This window comes from Danio aesculapii, chromosome 7, assembly GCF_903798145.1.
Source record: "Danio aesculapii chromosome 7, fDanAes4.1, whole genome shotgun sequence".
Taxonomy (NCBI): Eukaryota; Metazoa; Chordata; class Actinopteri; order Cypriniformes; family Danionidae; genus Danio; species Danio aesculapii.
The window spans coordinates 47653226-47673898 of NC_079441.1; the positions used below are offsets into that span (position 1 = coordinate 47653226).

The 20673-nt window shown below is 37.2% G+C and overlaps 1 pseudogene; it reads left to right on the forward strand.

The window, feature by feature from the left end:
* The first annotated feature begins 762 nt into the window (after window positions 1–762).
* Window positions 763–19425, forward strand: LOC130231448 (transient receptor potential cation channel subfamily M member 5-like; annotated as a pseudogene).
* The last annotated feature ends 1248 nt before the right edge of the window (window positions 19426–20673 follow it).

Below are 20673 nucleotides of genomic sequence, written 5' to 3' on the forward strand. Positions count from 1 at the left end.
TATTAGAGATTAAAAGATATGGATATGTCTTAATTAAAAGAAAATTATCAGACAACAAAATGATTGCCTGGGTGATCAATTTTCTTAGCTCTAGAATCCAAGATGTTAAAATGGGAGGTTTTATTTCAGATAAAATGTGTACTTCAGTTGGAGCTCTCCTGGGTTGTGTTTTATCTCCGTCATTGTTTCTTTTATATACAAATTCTTGTATAAGTTCATTTAAAAATAGATATATTGTAAACTATGCAGATGATACCGCTTTGGTGAGCCTTTTAAATGAAGAGGAGGAGGAACACTGCTCTGTTCTTTACTTCTTTTTAAACTGGTGTGAAAATTCAAACCTTTTCCTAAAACTAAAGAGATGGTTGTTGATTTTAAAGAGAGAACACAAAGCAAAACTCATCCCATATTAATTAAAGGGGAACAAATTCAGTTAGTAACAATTTATAAATATTTGGGTGTGATGTTGGACAATAACCTAAAGTGGGGTGTATGGACTGTGTAAGGAAAAAACTTCAACAGAGTATGTACTTCTTGAAGAAAATTCTGTCTTTTAATGTTGACAACACATTGTTGATCATGTTTTATAGTGCTTTTATTGAAAGTATTGCAACACTTTGTGTGATCTGTTGGGAAGGAAATGCTTCTGGGGCCAAGAAGAGGTCACTGGGGAAGGTGGTAACAATAGCCAGTAAATTGTTGGGAATAAAACTAAAGATCATTGATTGTATATACAAAGAAAGAGCACTAAATAAGGCTATCATGATTGTCAATGTTGAGAGACATCAAACACCTTCTAACTGTTACCATCAGGTCATCGATATTGTGTGCCCAGGTGTGTAAGAAATAGGAAAGAAATATCATTTATACCCCAAGCAATTAAGTTCTTGAATTCCTCCTCCCTCCGTTGTTGGCTAGTAGACTGGATATTTATTTAGAGTAGGGTTACCATGTTTTTAAATGATTTATATATACAGTTTAAGTCAGAATTATTAGCCCCCCTGTTTATTTTTCCCCCAATTTCTGTTTAACAAAGAGAAGATAATAATTCTGACTTCAACTGTATATATACATATGCCAAATGTGAAATGTCAGAAGTCTCTATGAGTGTATGTTGCAAATGAAATTTCCCTACTGGCACAATAAAGTTAACTAACTAATGCCGAGTTACAGACTTCATGATTTTCAAAGTAGTCGTGTCACGGATGTTTTCACACTGCATGACTATCTGGGTTAGCGTTCTGTCGGTGCTGTGTTTACACTGTAGGATGGATCGGCGACAGGAGAGTTCACACTGCATGACTTTAAATAGGAAGAATCACAGATAACTTTTGTCCAAAATATGTCTCACAAACAAACAAACATGAGCAGTGACATGGAAGCAACCGCAAGGTCACATAATATATCTTTCGTTATTAACTACATAATGGAAAAAAAAGGCTTTAGCTTAGGAACTTGTATTGCTCATCTGGCTTTGAAGAGAATTAACAATCTCTCCCTCAACTTTTTTTTACTTTTCGACCTGATTGTGAGGCTGATCAGATGACACATCAAACAGACACAGTGCGAAATTTCCACTAGTTTTTCCTCCATTTCTTGGGTCCAAATAACTGAAAATGAGCGCTTTTAACTTCTCCCCAGCCTCCGCTGGCCTGCAGATACACACACTAGTGTATGCTGCGCTCTCATTGGCTGTAGTTGATCGTGGATGTTATTTTCAATCAGAACACATTCACACGGCATGATTTTAATCGCCGACAGCTCCAGACATTCAGCATGGCAAATATCTCACGGGCGTCGGTGACTCATCTGAGATTCTCTCATATCGCGTCCTTGATAGGTCAAACTGTATGATTGTCACTCATGTGAATGAGCACCGATTTGCCTGTGATTTCAGGCATTTGTCAGCGATTTCACAAAACCTATCGGCAAGTCAAAATCAGGGCTAAAATCATGCAGTCTGAACTCGGCATAACTAACTAACTTGTAGTTTTTTATTACAGTTTTTCTCAGTCACTTTGGTGCATTTCTCACAACACTATCTACATTTGCACAACAGTTAATGCATTTCTCAAAACATTTAGTCTTATGTGCACATCATCGTAGCAGTTTCTCATTCCTTCCAACAAACTGAGAATGCTTTTGGACATGCATCAACTGCTTTCATACAACTCTCTGCTGTTTTATAACATTATCATTTGCTTATGTCATATCAGTCAAAATTAACTAAGCTTGTGAATGCTGAATAATCATTCCATATAAAACTAATAGCCCTTATTTCACTACTTGAGTCATTACATACAAAAATGTTGAGCTAGTTGTCAAAATCTGTCAAGCTAATTTTATACAAAAATGTAAATCGTTTTTTCCTTAAAATGTCTTCTAAAATTGAACAATTTCATGAATGATTACAGACCGATGTATGTTGTAGGTTCAGTTCCAATATGTCCTGCAATATTGTGTACAGTTGTGCACAGCTCTACTCAAGAGAGTTTATGGTTTGTTGTAAATATGGTGTGTTTATTCTTTTGCACAATGCTGTGAATAAATTAGAATTGCAAAGAGCAAATGCGTAAAAATGTGAAACATACATATTCAGTGTCCTTGCACTCAGATGCCTCACTAAATGCAGTGATGTTTATCTGTACTGTAGTTTTCAAATGGCTGTGCAAAAGTATCTAGTGCTGTCTTGAGCATTTTCTGGTCGTGTCACCAAAATCTTTTTTTGCATTAGAAAAAACTTATAGAGTAAACTGTCATAATGAAACATGACAAACCATTTGACTATCTTGTCATAAACAACGGAGTCAGGACTTTCATCTTGATGACACTGACGCTTCCATTGACATGAATACTTGCTTTTGAGGAATAAGCTATCCATTTTGAGCAAGTGACACACTTTTGCAGGTTATCAAACTAGGTTTTGCAGTTTGTACTAATTGTTTTGAAAATGGATTAACTCTTGTGCAAATGTAAATAGTGTTGTGAGAAATGCCCAAAGCCACTGAAAAAAACTAAAGTAAAATATTATTGTCAGAATGTGTGTCCATTGTTAATAGATCTGTTTCCTCACAATTCAAATACCATTTTTTCTGTGACCTTTAATGCAAATGATCGTGTGCTATGTAGTCTATGGCATTTTACCCATCCTATCCCCTAGTCAAATCATGGGCAGCACCCAGACCTCTCCACACACCCACACACATCAGTAACATTGCATACAAGCCATTTGTGCTTTTTAGTGATCGACACCTGAGCACGTTCAGCAGTCAATTATTATTTAAGCCATGTTTACATACATATTCTTATAGCTCAAGGCTTTACTGGTTTCAACGAATGCTGATTGGGGAGCAATTGCATGTTCACTGATCAAACCAGATTGTATCTCTTTATGAAAACAATTCCACTGATGGCAGCTATTAGAGATCTGGAGGGCTGGGAAGGGTGAAAATGCCTGGAGCAGGTGTGCAAGTGATCTCATGGCATTCAGATAAAAACAAATTGATTGAAAAGACATTAATCAGCTCAATCAAATCTGATTACATCAATCGAATGCTGTTGGCTATTTGAAATGTTTTTGTAGCAAGGATGCCTTTGTTCTGACTGCTTTTGGTTTGTTCCTCTTCAACCACACGAGTCAAACTCCAATCACTGTGACCAGAATGCAAATAAGCTGTTTTCAACTGCATAGGAAACTTCTTTGGATCACAGATTTTGCCTGACATTAGTGTTTATTATAACATGCCTACTTTTACAAGGGTGTTTTTAATATATCTGTGCATATTTCTACATTAAAAACATGTACACTTGAAGTCAGAATTGATTTTTTTTTCTTTTTTAAATATTCTCAAATGATGTTTAACAGAGCAAGGAATTTTTCACAGTATGTCTGATAATATTTTTTCTTGCTGGAGAAACTCTTATTTGTTTTATTTCGACTTAAATAAAATCAGTTTTTAATTTTTTAAATCCATTTTAAGGTAAAAATTATTAGCCCCTTCAAGCTATACATTTTTTTTTGTTCTACAGAACAAACCATCATATACAGTGACTTGCCTAATTACCCTAAACCTGCCTAGTTAACCTAATTAACCTAGTTAAGCCTTTGAATGTCACTTTAAAGCTATATCGAAGTGTCTTGAAAAATATCTAGTCAAATATTATGTGCTTTCATCATGGCAACGATAAAATGAACCAGTTATTAGAGATGAGTTAGTAAAACTATGATGTTTAGAAATGTGTTGAAGAAATCTTCTCTCTGTTAAACAGAAATTGGAGTAAAAGATAAACAGGGGGCTAATTATTCTGACTTCAACTGTGTATGTAGTCTCTCAAATTATTTTATTTTATTTCTCTCAGAACTAAAGGTGTAAAAGCCGTCACTTGGGTAGCACTTTTTCTCAAGTTACGCATTTATACTTTTAAGTACTATTGTGCACGATTTAAGTACTAACCTTTATAGGGATAAAAATAAAAATTCTGTCTTTATTTACTCACCCATCACTTGATTCAAACCTGTTTAAGTTTCTTTATTCTGTTAAACACAAAAGAATATATTATTATTAATAAACTAATACTCACTACTCACTGTTCACTTATCACAAAACTGCTTGAGTTTCTTTGGAACACAAATAAAGATATTTTTTAAATGTTGGAACTTTGTAGCCACTGACATCCACAGCATTTGTTTTTCCTACTATCGATGTCACTGGTTACCAGATTTCAACTTTCTTAAAAAATAATTCTTCTTTGTGTTCAGCAGAATAAATTAACTTATAAAGGTTGGAATCACTTAAAGGTAGAGAACATAAAATTTTCATTTTTGGGTGAACTACCCCTTTAAGAAACCAATATGGACTCTTTAGGTACAAACTACTATGCAAAAAGGTTCTGCCCTAGTTAGCACATTTGTAGGCTTTATTTCCTGGAGTTTTTTAAACACTTTACAATAAGGGTTAAGTTTTAGTTAACATAACATGCACTAACCATGTAAAGAGGTTAGACAGCCAATTCAGTAAGCAGATCGGATGAAGCGCAAGTGATTTACATGTGAAGTCAAAGCAAAGATGGGATTAAATATCCTGTGGCACGAATGCATTTTATGCATTTGACGTGCTTCAGACTGCAAAAAGAAATATGAGCAAACATCTAACAAACAGCGCAATGGAACAACAGGCACTGGACGTGACTGAATTGAAGGACATTATTTGTGCTTTACATATGGCAGTTAACAAGAGAAAACACTTTATTTTGATGGACCCCCTAGGAGACATTGTACTTCCAAAAGTTACTTTGCAACTATTTCAGCTTATCCAATAACATCAATCTTAAACCTGACCCCTAATATACATGAGTTGTGCGTTATAAATGTGTAAAAGGGCACAAATGCTTTGTTGATGCCAGAGGTCAGAGGAGAATGGTCAGACTGGTTCCAGCTGTATAGAAAGGCAACAGTAACGCAATAACCACTCGTTACAACCGAGGTATGCAGAAGAACATCTCTAAACTCCATCAAACCATGGTACTAGTAGGTGTTCCTAATAAGTGAGTGAGTGTAGGCTTATCACTTCACTATTTTAACAATAATGCAAAAGCTGAAGTTATCCATATAGTCCAGATTTATGTTCTGAACTTTTATGCAAATTAGTCCAAAACTGATTGTATTATACCAAATCAAATAAACAAAGCCTTGGTGGGCCTAAGAGACTCCATGACCCAAAGCTATTTAACAGTATCGTATATATGATTTGCATTGTTGGAAGCATTGTTACATTCATTCATCCATTCATTCATTCAGTCAATCAGTCAGTTTTTGTATAATTTGTTTCATATTTATTTGTTTGTAACTATGAAACTGATTATCCAGACCCCCTAGTTTTTAGCAATTCCTCGATCACTGAATCCAATGCAAAATCAACAAAAGTCGCAATTCATTTCGATCCTGCAAAATTTTTTATTTAATAGAAAATAATCACAAAAAATGTAAATAATCTCATAAAACATCCAATTCCAAACCATATAATCAAATTAGATTTGTTTCAGTTTTCTATTTATTGTTTTACATGACTTATAGACACAACGCATGAGATGTTTTGAGTGCCTCTTGAAAAATTACATCTCACATGCACCCTCACAATCATTACATTACATGGAATTTTTTTTAAACTATTGTAAGTGGTAAAGTGTTACTTTTTTTCTGATTCTTAATATATTCCAAAAAATTGAAAAAAGTTTGGTTAACACATTAGTGTCCAAAATCATGTGTGTCCTTTACCAGAGGGAGGGGTGTATTTACATGTCTGTAAAGAATGAAAATAAAAATGGCTTCTGCTTTACATAAAGATTTACAACTACCTACCTCACTGAGCAAAACACAGCTCTCAGGGCTGTATTTGACAGGATGTGATGCAGATGCATTGTTATTCTGTCTCCAGGGTGTGTTACGGCAAAGCAGGAGGTGTTTGCAATGTGGGGAACTGATGAACGAGTCCCAAGGATACAGGTGAGACTAATGGCCCCACTTATCACCACTAAACATGTAATACAAACCAGAATCCTTGACCTTTTGTGTCACTATTTGCAGTTCTCTAGGGGATGCCGTGTGTTACACCCCACTTACACAGTCTGTTGTTAGTATGGTCGAGATCCAGTGAGAGATATGATAAACAGATGGGCCGGACGATTGGGAGATATAGATTTTACAGGTGTCAGTCGAACCAGGGGCAAGGTAAAAAATGACATATTTAAGAAAATCACAGATCTTGATGAGTTAAAGCATTTGCACATTATTAACATATTTTATTTGTCAGTCCAGTTTTGTAAGGGTGACCAGCTCCACGGATCCAGCTGAGATCTATCAGATTTTGACTAAGCAGTGGGGCTGGCTCCACTCATCTTGTGGTGGCACTGATGGGAGGTGATGAAGTTGCTCAGCTTAGCCTTGCTGAGGGGACACACTTAGGAAAGGCCTTGTGAAGGCAGCACAGAGCACAGGTGGATCATTTAGTTGGTCATTAAAAATAAAAATCACCTCTGCTTTTTTTCACAAAACTCTAACGCTGGATCTACATAGGAGGGCCTGGATCCTCACCAGTGTTTTGGCGCTTGGCATCACTAAGAATCATGGGTCAGGCCGTAAGGGACCACTCCCTAGCAAGCACTTCCCCGAAGGTGCGAGTTGTGGCTATTGGAATTGCCCCTGGAACATTATTCAGAACCAGATCTGTTGCTCTCTGCAAAGGTGAGAACTGCCTGTTCAAATGGATTCAACACCGGCTTCAGTCTAAAAACGTAGCCCGATATACGTTTCTGGAGATCGCGAAATTATGTAGCCAGAAGTACGTATGTTACATTTTGTCTTTAAAATGATTGCTATGGGGCGGCATGATGCCGTTCCTTTTTGCGCTAGCAGCTGATCGCTTACCTTCATATGGACGGCTTTCCAGTATAGCTTGCTATGCATGTCGGTGGACTTGAGACGCAGAGAGGAGTTGACCACGATGACGGGGTTCGAGTCTGGTGAATAATTATTCCAGAAAGTGGGTAAGAACAAAAACAGAAGCAAAAAAAATAAAAAATAAACAGGTAAATAACAGGGTGAGAATGTGGTAAAATCTGAAAACGTGGTAAAATCAGGCGAGGGCTTTCTGGATTTCTTTTAAAATTGTCGGTTGAATTTAGGAAAGTGGGTGGGCAAGTCAGTCCGTGCTTTTGAAAACACTGTTGGTTGGGTTTGGGGGAAAGACGAGGGTGGGTCAGTCAATTGGTCAGTCAGTCAGTCAGTCAGTTGCCAGCGGCCTCTGTGGATTTACGTGTGAACAGCAGGTGTGCATGGCACTCGCAAGAGAAATTTGAGATCTCAAAAAGCATACACAGCGGCCTCTGGTGGATTTGCGAAAGACAAAAACTGCAAAAAACGTTTTCAGAATGAGCCTGGGTTGAATGAATTTATTATCTAACAAAAAGATTTTGAGAAATGTCTCATAGAATCTCTTTGAACTGTAATTCCATCACACAGTTAATGGGCCTCATCCACCCACCATTATGGCTGCATTACACTGCAGATCTTGATGGTCAAATCCAATTTTGTGACTGATTTTTTTGATGACCTGATTACATCATCTTTTAAAAGTGACTCGTATACGATCGTCTGCATTTACACAACACACGGCAAAAGGCGCAATGACCAGGAAAAGAAAAGAGCGGGCACTGACTAACAGCTGATAATTAAATAGCACTCTTTTCTCTATTCCTGTATGTAATCTGTTCGCAGCTTTGGACAAGCTGTTTTACTATAGTTTATATGAAACCCCACTTATGCACTTTTTAAATATCTGACATTCACCAATGTTTTCTTATCTGAATTTTTTATTAATTAAGTACAGAATCTGCTAACACTCCAGATTAGTTGTACGCATATTTAAACTCTAATAGTTTGTTCAAAAATTATCAGGTATAGCAGATTGTTCATATTGTTTAGAAGAAAATTATTTAATATTTTGCTTCAAGCCTGATCATCCAGCAACATACCCAACCGAGGATCTCCCTTATGGCGCTGTGTACTCCCTTGGACTGCAATCATTCACATTTCATCCTGGTGGACCGAGGACGCCAAGAGGCCCGGAGCCACTGGTGAGATGAGGGTCAAGATGCTCAAACACATCTCTCTGCAGCGCACAGGATATGGGGGGTGAGTTGAGATGCATTTCAACAGTCTCTAAATGCTTCTTGTGCTTTGAGATATTTGCAATTTGTATTTGTTCTGACAGGCACAGGCAGCATAGAAATACCTGTTTTATGTCTTCTGGTTCATGGAGAGACCAAGGATATTACAGGTCAGATTTATGAAAGTCTTATCTAATGAGTTTGAATGAAGGTTTTATTATTCTCAAAGTCTGATAATATGCATGTTTATACAAAAATGTACAAGAATATTCAGAATTCAATTCCCTGGCTAATATTGGCTGGCTCAGGAGGAGTCGCTGATATTTTAGTGACCCTGATGGACAGAGGATGCTGGGATGCTGATATTGTTCAAGAGCTGTTAATTAACACTTTTCCTGATGGTCTGCACAAGCACTGAAATCACGTCTTGGACCAAACTGGTAATAGACAACCTTTGTTTTACAATAGTTCTATTTTTTTTTAGAATTTTTACAACATATGCGTTTGTTTTAGGCACAAGACCTTTCTGTAAATTATATTTGTTTTTTCCATCATTAGATTCAGAGAATATTGGACCATGGTCACCTGTTAACAGTGCATGACCCAGAGCAGGATTCAGAACTGGATACAGTAATTCTCAAAGCACTGGTTAAGGGTAAGCAACTATCCAGGCTTAGTGAAATTCCAACAAACCTCTGTCATAACTTTCTCTTATTTGAAAGCATTAAGGAGCACTATACACTAATAAGCCAAAACAACACAGATTTATAATCAAATATCATTGATTAACTTCCTAACAAGGCCACTTATTGAGTTCTGAGTTGATTACAGTAGATGATAAGCAAGCAATCAGTTTTTACGATCAAATGAGCAGGAATAGCATTGGTGACATTGACAAGGCAGTTGGGTCAGACTTTTTGGGAAACAGCAAGGCTCCTGTCATCACTGGTGAGAATTCAGTGGTTCAAGGAGAGAAACACTACACACGGAAGACAAGGTGTCTGGTGGTGGGGCTTATCAAACAAAAGCTATCCCATCTGCTGTGAGCCAACAGAAGGTTTACTGTAGCACATGTCACAAAATTTTAATGGTGGTTTTGGGAGGAACTTGTCAAAACACAGTGCTTCACACTCTGCTGAATACGGGGATGTGTAGCTGCATACCAATCAGTATCCCTGTGATAACCCCTGTCCACCATTAAAAGTGTTTACAATAGGCACACAGGCATTAAACATGGACTTTGGGGCAGTGAAACAGTTGCTGCTCTGATTAATTCCATTTTCATTTACATCACATGGACCCCTGTGCTTGTGTGGACTGTTTTGACACCAAAGGGTTTGAGGAAGTGTGATGCTGTGTTCTGCTGGGAAACCATGGGTTCAGCCATTTTTGCAGGTGTAAATTTGATACCCTTCATGCCAGTGGTGTTCATCGGTGGAAGTATAGCCTCTTCAGCACAACAATACACACTGCACTTCGTGCATTTAGATCACGATGAAGAGATTAAGGTTCCCTTGGCTTTCAAATTCCCCAGATCTCAATCCAACTATGCATCTAGGATGTGCTGGACCAACAACTTCAATCCAAACTCCGTCTTGCAACATATATGACTTGAATGGTCTGTTGCTAACATCTTCAGATTCCTCAAGACACCTTTAGGGGTGTTATATAGTTTATTTAGTATGGGTGGGAAGTCCCCAAGATACAATATTATCACACTGAAAAAAAAAATATGTCTGCAAAATTGTTACAAACAGTTTATGTGTTGAATTCAAACAAACAAATTACATTTATTAACATTCAACTTAATTTGTTGTTTAAATTCAGCCCAAATAATTTGTTTACAACCACTTAACTTAAAAATTTGTAGTAAATCCAAGAAATCATTTTGATACATCATGATACAATATTATTGCAATTTCTAATGGAATATTATGCAATATATTGTAATTTATGACCTTTTTCCAGTTATGTCCGCAAGGGAAAAAGAAAAAAATGTTCTTGCCTTCAGTTTTATTGCATTAGAGCAAAATGAAATTGTCAAGCAAACTGACAAACACTTTAATGAAAGCCTGTCATAAATGTTTTAGACACCTTTTCACGATGCCATCATCTTTGTTTTACTAAATTACTGTGCTGAAGGTGACCCCACTCGCCAAAAACAAACTCAAGTTTAACACCACCATCTAGTAGACTGTAAAGAAACTGATTTTATTATTCAACCAATATGTATAAAACAATCTTGCTGATATGTTGATATAGCTTTTAATGTATTTATATAGTATTACAGTGGAAAATGTCACAATACCATGCTGTATCAATGTTTTGGTAGCTAGCTGTTGCTCGTTATTATTAGACTGGCAGTCATAATATTTTGACTCATCTCTTTATTCCTGTATAATAATGTCAAAAAGTTCATAACTGTGTTGTCTTCTTGTGGACTTAGCGTGTAAGAGTCAGAGTCAGGAAGCGCAGGACTTCCTGGATGAGCTGAAACTGGCCGTGGCCTGGAATAGAGTGGACATCGCCAAGAGTGAGATCTTCAGTGGAGATGTCCAATGGAGTGTGAGAATTTAACTAATGTTCATTTACATATGTATAATTTGCCATTACTGACAGCATGGAAAATAAGTATTGAACACGTCATGTTTTTTTCTGGGAACATTATTTCTAAAGGAGCTGTTGATGTGGAACAAAAAATCTGAAAATTTGTTATGTGTAATAACAATGATATGACACAAGGGGAATGTACTGAGCTTTTCATTCATTCATTCATTTTCTTTTTGGCTTAGTTCCTTTATTAATCAGGGGTCGCCAGAGCGAAATGAACCTCTAACTTATCCAGCATATGTTTTACACAGCGGATGCCCTTCCAGGCGCAACCCAACACAGGGAAACACCCACACAGTCTTGCACACATTCACATACACTACACGGCCAATTTAGCTTATTCAATTCACCTGTACCACAAGTCTGTGCACTGTGGGGGAAACCAGAGCACCCAGAGGAAACCCACGCGAGCACGGGGAGAACATGGAAACTACACACAGAAATGCCAACTGGCCCAGCCAGGGCTCAAACCAGTGACCTTCTTGCTGTGAGGCGATTGTGCTACCCATTGCACCACCATGCTGCCTGTACTGAACTACTGAAATCTATTTAATACTTTTTTGGTGATGGCAGCTTAAAGATGCCTCTCATATGGAGAATGAAGTCACATGAATTTCTCAGCTGTAAGCCTTCAACTTGATGTAAAAATCTTGATGGTTCTGTGGGTCTCGTCTATCAAATCTGAGCCTTAGTTTGTATTTTTATATTGTTTTCAAGTCAGGTGATTGGCTGGGCCATTCTACAGCTTGATTTTTTCTCTGAAAGCATTGGAGTGTTTCCTTGGCTGTTTTGGATGATTGTCTTGTTAAAATGTCCACCCTGGATTCATCCTGCTAATGTAGTTGTTGGACTGAATCAGCTAATATTCAGAGACTTCAGCTGCTGTCTGGGCTTTCACTGCTGTTCTACACTTCCCTTTCTTCATGTGTTCAATTATGCATAACTTAATTCATAATCTAATTAGATTTTTTTTGCATATATAGATTTCTTTGGTTGTTACCAACATCCGGGAAAGTTTAAATTCAGCGGCACCATTAGAAATATGTTTCTGAGAAAAATGGTGACGTGTTAAATTTTCCCTACTGTATTTTGGATTCTCGTTCACAAAATGTCTTTATTCTCTATTAGGCACAGGACCTGGAGGAGGTCATGATGGAGGCATTGGTGAATGACAAGCCTGACTTTGTGCGTCTGTTTGTTGATAACGGTGTGAACATAAAGCAGTTCCTGACTTATGGCCGTCTCCAAGAGCTCTACTGCTCTGTGTCTGAGAAAAACCTCCTTCACACACTGCTCCTGAAAAAGAATCAGGAGAGACAGGCTCAATTGGCCAGAAAACGAATGTCAGGAAACCCCAACAATGAACTAGGTGACCGCAAATTCCGTTTCACCTTCCACGAGGTCTCAAAAGTCCTCAAAGACTTTCTTGATGACACCTGTAAGGGTTTCTACCAAAAACTTCCAGCGGTGAGTAGAGCTTTACAGTGCACTTACACATAACCCAGCAGGCTGCAGTATGGCTATATGTGACCCTGGACCACAAAACCAGTCATCATTTAATAATAATAATAATACATTTTATTTATAACACACTTTTTTCAGACCCAAAGCGCTAACAATACAGTAAAAAACAACAAAGCACAATAAAACAATAAAGAATACAGTAACACACACAGTGAGATTAAAAAAGATATCACAAATTAAAAACAGTCCTACAAAAGGCGAGTTTTAAGTAGCTTCTTAAAACAGTCCAAGGAACCAGCATTCCGTATGTTTGTTGGAAGGAGCATTCCAAAGTTTGGGTGCATGGTAAGAGAATGCCCTGCCGAGACGTGATAAAAGCATGGACAATTCTTTCAGCATCAGGCCTCGAGAGGAAAAGACGAATGCGGGCAATATTTCGAAGATGATAAAAGGCCGTTTTAGTTAAATGTTTAAAATGAGACTTCAGACTAAGCTGAGTGTTAAGGAGAACACCAAGATTACACACCTGCGGAGATGGTGATAAGACAGACCCATCAACTGTAAAAGCAAATTCATAACATCTCATAATGTTAGGAGTGCCAATCAATAAAATCTCGGTTTTTGAACTATTCAGTTTAAGATAATTAAGTTGCATCCAGGCTTTAATTTCAACTAAGTAAGCGACAACATTGATGCTGATAAATTGGGAGAAGTGCTAATATAGATCTGCGTGTCATCGGCATAGAAATGATATGCAGTACCAAATATTTGCAGGATTTGACCAAGAGGCAACATAAAAATACTAAAGAGAAGTGGACTGTCGGTGCCAGTGGCGTAGTGGTTAGTGCGTCGACACATGCACTCAGGTGCTCACGGTGACCCGAGTTCGATTCCCGCCTCGCAGTCATATGCCGGTCATAGACAGGGGTAGTGCTGTCCCCTTACTCTGCTCCCCACGCTTTCCTGTTAATACTCTCTACTGTCCTGTCCATTTAAGGTGAACCCAAACCCAACCCCCCCCTCCCCCCCTCCCCCCACCCAAAAAAAAGAGAAGTGGACTAAGTACTGACCCTTGGGGGACACCATGACATAAAGGAACAGTACGTGAGCTGTGAACGTCTAGAAAGATAGGATTTAAACCAAATTAACATGATCCTATTCACCCCAAAATGTGCAACAAGTAAGCTTTCACTTGATTTATTGTTTGTCCAAGATACAATAATTAAAAAATCTGGAATCTGAGGGTTAAAAAATTAAAATACTGAGAAATTGGCTTTAATGTTGTACAAATTAAGTTCGTAGCGATGTGTATTACTAATAAAAATGAAATGTAGATATTACTATAGTTAGAAATTTACAAAATATCTTCATGGAACGTGACCTTTACTTAATATTCAAATGATTTTTGCCATAAAAAATCAATCAATTTGACACATGCAAAGTGTATTTGACTTTTGCCAAAAAATATGCTCATGCAAATAAGATTTAGTTTTTGTGGTCCAGGGTCACATATTACATGTATTTATTCCAGGAAAGGATGGGAAAAGGCAGACTTTTCCACAGCCAGAAAAACCTCCCAGACATGGACAGACGATGTGAGCACCCTTGGAGAGACCTCTTTCTTTGGGCTATTCTGCAGAATAGGCAGGAAATGGCAAACTACTTCTGGGCCATGGTGGGTCAACCAATATGAGCGATGGGCTCATTTTCATAAACCAAGTCTATTTACATGTTCACAAATGGTTCTTTAGACCTTATAAGAAGCTGTAGTTTAATGTGTCACAACTCATTTGCAGCTGAGTTACAAATGACCTCAGTATTTTCTAAAGATCACACTTTATATGGGTCAATGAGAAATTTGCATGAGTAAAACTGCTGAGAAGCTAAGAGTCAATATTAAATGCTTAAGGCATTCTTGTGGTACACGCTTGTGCATATTTTTAGTACAATGCATTATTGTACATCAGTGTTTAATAACCCTTTGTGTGTTTTAGGGCCCCGAGGCAGTGGCAGCTGCTCTGGTGGGCTGTAAGATCATGAAGGAGATGGCCCATCTGGCTACTGAAGCGGAGTCTGCTCGCAGTATGAAGAATGCCAAGTATGAGCAGTTTGCAATGGGTGAGAAACACACCACTATCAGCCACAGACTCAGTATATATATAGAGTCAAGCCTGAAATGATTCATTCCCCTGGGTAATATAAATGATATTTTGGGGTCTTAGCCAAAATTTTCTTTTGAAACACAATAGAAGAGCTATTGAAGAAAGTAGCTGACCACTGACTTCAGTAAAATTGACTATTGATTTTACATTGTATAGATAGAAATATACAATAAAAAACACTGAGAAATTTGTTAGAATATGTTTTATATTCAGCACGAGATAGAAAATTCTACATGCAAATTTGGATGGATTTAGTGTAAAATCTAAATTTCTGATTGACTATTAAGTCAAATATCCCTTAAGATTAAAATTAAGATTGAGTAAATTAAACAGAGTGCTGCTTTTCAGTTTGAACTATGTGAAGTGTTTAGTCCTAATGTCTATCTTGACAGATCTTTTCAGTGAGTGTTATTCAAACAGTGAAGACAGAGCCTATTCTCTCCTGGTGAGGAAAACGTGCTGTTGGAGCAAAGCAACTGTCCTTAATATCGCCACTTTGGCAGAAGCCAAATGCTTTTTTGCTCACGATGGAGTCCAGGTTACAGTTTTATTCAAATTCTCACAGCAATCCTCCTACCAGCCGTATGTCCATGATAAACCTCACATGGATTTTGTTTGCACAGGCCTTGCTGACCAAAGTCTGGTGGGGAGCCATGAGGACAGACACCTCCATATCTAGACTCGTGCTCACGTTCTTCATCCCTCCCCTTGTTTGGACCAGCCTTGTCAAGTTCAAGTGGGGATGAATTATAATTCTGTATAATGCTTTATAATTCCATATATGACATTTTAACCCTTTAAGTATAGGTCTCAAACTCAATTCCTGAAGGGCCAGAGCTCTGCACAGTTTTGCTCCAACCCTAATCAAACACAGCGGATCTAGTAGTGTCTCGTAGTCTTGAACACCTTGATTATTTGGATCAGCTGTGTTTAATTAGGGTTAGAGCAAAACTGCTGAGCTGCGGCCCTCCAGGAATCCAATTTGAGACCTGCTTTAAAGGGACAGTTCACCAAAAATCTTAAAATATGTCCTCAATTGCCCACCCTCATGTCTTTCCAAGCCCATAAGTCCTTCGTTCATCTTTTGAAAACAAATTACAATATTGGGGATAAAATCTGAGAGCTCTTCAATCCTCCATAGACAGCAATAACCCTCAAATATTTAAAGCCTAGAAAGACATCAAGACTGTCTTAAAATATTTCTTCAGTGACTATAAAGGCAAATAAACTATTCATATATATCATGCTGATGCCATTTAACCTGAGTTGGAATTTAAAAAAAATCTGTATAGACAGGAGTATTATTAAAATTTTTATTATTATTATGCTTCTTATAGTGGCGACGTGGTGGCGCAGTAGGTAGTGCTGTCACCTCACAGCAAAAAAAAGCTGGTTTGAGCCTCAGCTGGGTCAGTTGGCATTTCTGTGTGGAGTTTGCATGTTCTCCCTGGATAAGTTGGCGGTTTATTCCACTGTGGTGACCCCAGATTAATAAAGGGACTAAGCCAAAAAGAAAATGAATGAGTGAATGTTTCATATATTGTGCCACAACAGTATGACGTCTTCAGACATACACTTTTCATCAATTTTATGATGTCATCATGTTGACTTCTTACAAAATATTTTACAGTATTAAAAGAAACAATTTTGATACAAAATATTAAGCCACTTTAAGCCTATCAAATACAAATTACAAAATATTGTATTATTAAATGTTTTAAATTTGGGCAGCGTGGTGGCGCAGTGGGTAGCGATGTCGCCTCAAAGTAAGAAGATCGCTGGTTCAATCCTCGGCTGGGTCAGTTGGCATTTCTGTGTGGAGTTTGCATGTGGAGAACACATCTCCCCGTGTTGGTGTGGGATTCCTCCAGGTGCGAGTTCAAAGACATGCGCTACAGGTGAATTGGGTAAGCTAATTTGTCCATAGTGTATGTGTGTAAATGAGAGTGCATGGGTGTTTCCCAGCGATGGGTTGCTGCTGGAATGCAATTCGCTGCCTAAAACATATGCTGGATAAGTTGGTGGTTCATTCCGCTGTGGTGACCCCTGATTAATAATGGGACTAAGCCGAAGGAAAATGAATGAATGAATATGAATGTATTACATTTTAAATGTGTATTTGAAATACATGTACAATAAATACTGTCTATACCTTATCTGTAGTTTGACACATAGCGCACACCATGAACTAACGCAGAAGAGATTTTTTCTGCTCATGTGGAATGAAAATGTGGAATACTTAAACCACTGATGACACTGATGATTATTAGATGACTGTTTTGACAATGATTTTGGTGTCTTTCTGTTCCTTTAAGATTTCATAACCCTTGCTGTCTGTGGAGGATAAGAAAGGTCTTGAATTTTATTCAACAAAGTATATTAATTTGTGTTCTGAATATGAACTATTATCTAATGGATTTGAAACAACATGAGAGTGGGTAATCAATGACAATTATAATTTTGGGTGAACTAACCCTTTAACAGGCAATGTATCAGCCCACCTTTTGTACACAAGTTATTATTAAAGCAAAAAACTTAATTGAATTTTAGAGTCAGCAAACACAATTTAACCAATCAAATTGGTCAAAAATAAATTCTTGAGTGCCCATAATCTTCCTTGTGCTTCAATATATGTGTGACAGTCCAGAGGAACAGGTGAGCAAAGATGAAGGGGAGCCGTTTGCTGAGCTGGACAGTTTGGAAACAGAACCAGCACTGTTACTCACAGACGGGGATCCTGTGTAGGACTCTATTTCATACTGGAATACATAAAAACTACAGTGAAGTTTAACATTTTTTGAAGACACAACCATTTTTATCTTTTTTTCCTCAGTGCTGGGGAAGGTAGTGCTGACACTGCCGCTCACAGTTGCAGCGCGACCTTCATCCGTGTGGTTCTACGGCGCTGGAACCGTTTCTGGAGCGCTCCAGTCACCGTGTTCATGGGGAACGTCATCATGTACTTTGCTTTCCTCATTCTGTTCAGTTATGTGCTGCTCTTGGACTTCAGGCCTCCACCACCGTATGGCCCGTCTGCAGCTGAGATCATCCTCTACTTCTGGGTCTTTACCCTGGTGTTGGAGGAAATCAGACAGGTAGGACTAAATGTCAGTGATCTATGTTTTATACACAGTTGAAGTCAAATGATTAGCCCTCCTGTAATTTTTTTTGATATTTCCCAGATTATGATTAACAGAGCAAGGAATTTTTCAAAGTATTTCCTATAATATTTTTTTTTCTTCTGGAGAAAGTCTTAATTGTTTTTTTCGGCTAGAATAAAAGCAGCTTTTAATTTTTAAAACTATTTTAAGCTCAATATTATTAGCCCCCTTAAGCATTTTTTAAATTTTGATTGTCGACAGAACAAACCATCGTTACACAATAACTTGCCTAATTACCCTAACCTGCCTAGTTAACCTAATTAACCTAGTTAAGCCTTTAAATGTCCCTTTAAGCTGTATAGAAGTGTCTTGAAAAATATCTAGTCAAATATTATTTACTGTCATCATGGAAAATATCAAATAAATGAGTTATTAGAAATGAGTTATTAAAACTATTATATTTAGAAATGGGCTGAAAAAATCTTCTCTCCATTAAACAGAAATTGGGGAAAAATAAAATACTATACATTTAACAGGAGGATTAATGTTTACAAAGTCTTGTAAGGTTCTCTGTTCATAAAAAAATTGGAGACTTGAAGACGGTTAATTTTAGGATATTTATAATATATAAAGTATTGTTATTGTCAATTAAACCTTCATTAATCGAAATAAACCTGAAATAAAACACAGAATAAAAAAAAACTTTAAAAAGGCAAATGTGCCCAAAGAAACAAAAATTAAATATTGAAATACAATGATTAATACAAAAAAAAACTCAAATAAAAAGTATATCTACATTCTGGACTCAAAATTAAAACTATTATTATTTTTAAATGTTTAATTTTGATTTATAAATATGAATAAATACATTCGTTTTAATAATGCAAAAATAAAATTGTGTTGCAAGTGTTGCGTGTACCACATGAAGTCAAAACAACTCATGATTTGGCAGTTATTCATTTTTTCACCATGACTTGCAATAAATCGTTTCCTATAAATTCTATTGTGAGTTGAATCAAAGTAGCACATCTAATGCGATTTAAAAATGTTAACAATAATACATTTCATTTTTTATTATTAGCTGTAAATATGTCATGATAGACACATAAATGTATTAATATTCAATATTTAAGGTTTGTATTAAATATATATTTTAAAGTACTTTTTAAATGTCTATGAGTTTATGACTTTAGGCACAACATAAAACTACATCATACAAATACAGGATTAAAGCCAATGCTACATGCAGTATTACAGTGCAATGTACACAATATAGTGCAATGCATTGCAGGAAAACATTCACAATACACAATATATGCCATAAACTCACACATATTATTCATCTGAAATACCAGGAGGAGATGCGGTTTCTCATTAAAGTGTCCAATGTGCCTAAGCAGCTGATCAAACAGTGGCAGCAATGAACTTGATGAAGGGTAATGAACATGAAGACCCCCTGGCTTGGAATCCAAGATAAAAATGGGGGTCTGGAGGGGTGCGGTCATAAAAATCATATAAGGTTTGCAACATAAAAATAAAATGTAAAAAAAATTATGTTATTTTATTATTTGGAATATTTAGTAAAATACATTGAAACAAAAGAGCTTGTTGGTCAACCAGGAGAGAAAAAATGAATTTGGAGTTCATGCAGTAAAGGTAAAGACAAGGCAAGACAATGTATTTATTAATTAGAGTTTGATTACTTTTATTAGCTTCAGTAACATGCAAAATTTCTCTGTGGAGTATGCTTGTTCTCCCCACGTTGGTATGGGCTTCCTGCAGGTGCTCCGGTTTCCCCCACAGTCCAAAGACATGTGCTATAGGGGATTGGCTAAGCTAAGGTGGTATCTATAGTAAATGTTATTCACAGATAGTGTGTAGGTAGGGGGAGGGGAGGCAGGTGGTTGGCGTGTAAATAGAAGGAGCCCATTTTGTTCGAGTCTTGGTAAGTGTTTCATTAGCGGGATAGCTGAGAGGGTGCTGAAAATGAAGGTCTTATGCGGACAAAGCGGGGTTCCAAGGGCACCTGCCTCCTTCATTATGGAAAGAAAATGGCATTTAAATCCTCCCTATAGGACGCAGCTGCCCGCATAGCCCTCCCCACAAACACTGAGGGCGGAACAGCTGAGTCCCTCTGTTTAGAGGCCAAACTCTCTCTTTTGTCACAGCTAGCAAAATGTTGACGCCCCAAAAGTGTAGGGCAAACATTTTTTTTCAGTCGTTTACCAACATCCCATAATGATGCACAATAATGTATCTGAAAGATTATACGTGACTTCCAGAAGAACACAATTGATTGCGACCAAGTTAGCAAAAATATTAATTTATTTACACTTTGATTCAAAGGTACAACGTGAGCTACAGAATATATTTTTTAAACAAACAAGGCTCAGAAACATTCTTTGCATGAAATTGCAAACCAAACTTAAATAAAACATAACATAAAATATGGCAGAAACAATAAAAATAATAATAACAATTGCTGTAAATAATAAAGAGTAACCAACTATTATGAACATAAATAAAATAAGTTAGTATATTCAAAAATAAAACAAACACGTCTTGCTCTAGACTGTTTAGAGCACTGTGGCCTAGCCTTCTACACAATTATAACAGAAGAAAAGAGAAAATTGCACCGTTTAGACATTGTAACACTGCAACAAAGTCTCTGT